We start from the raw sequence: 691 nt of genomic DNA, 5'->3' as shown, positions 1-691 counted from the left end.
TGTAGGATTGTACACATATATGTATGATTCTCCCCCCCCTCTCTCTCTCTCTCTCTCTCACATACACACACACACAGATATATATACATACATCCATACGCACATACACACACACACACTCACACACACACACACGCACACACACACACGCACACATATAATATATATATATATATATGTATACATATACATATATACCTATATATGTATATATATACATTCATAGATATATATATATATATTTGTATATATGCACGTACACACGCACACACACACACACACATAAACACACACACACACAGACGCATATATAAACGGATATACATATGTGCACAAACTTATGTAATGAATAGAAGAACTCAAATAACCAAGGATGCCTATAAATTCTGGAAGCAATATTATTATAATAATAATATAAAATGTGAAATGTTCGATTAACAATAACAGCAATAACGTTAATATAGCTTTTAATGAAGTATTATTACATAATGATATTTCTTATAACACCTTTGTTATTCCAATTTCATTGTTAATTTTGGCTGTTCTCCGCGATTCCTTCTCTCTGCTTCCCTTCTCTCTCTCTCTCTCTCTCTCTCTCTCTCTTCCCTGACGTTTTATATCTACATATATATATATATATGCACATGCATACGTATAGATAGGGAATTATATATATATATATATATATATA

Source organism: Octopus bimaculoides, chromosome 6 (assembly GCF_001194135.2).
Source record: "Octopus bimaculoides isolate UCB-OBI-ISO-001 chromosome 6, ASM119413v2, whole genome shotgun sequence".
Taxonomy (NCBI): Eukaryota; Metazoa; Mollusca; class Cephalopoda; order Octopoda; family Octopodidae; genus Octopus; species Octopus bimaculoides.
Note: the sequence above shows the minus strand (reverse complement) of the source record.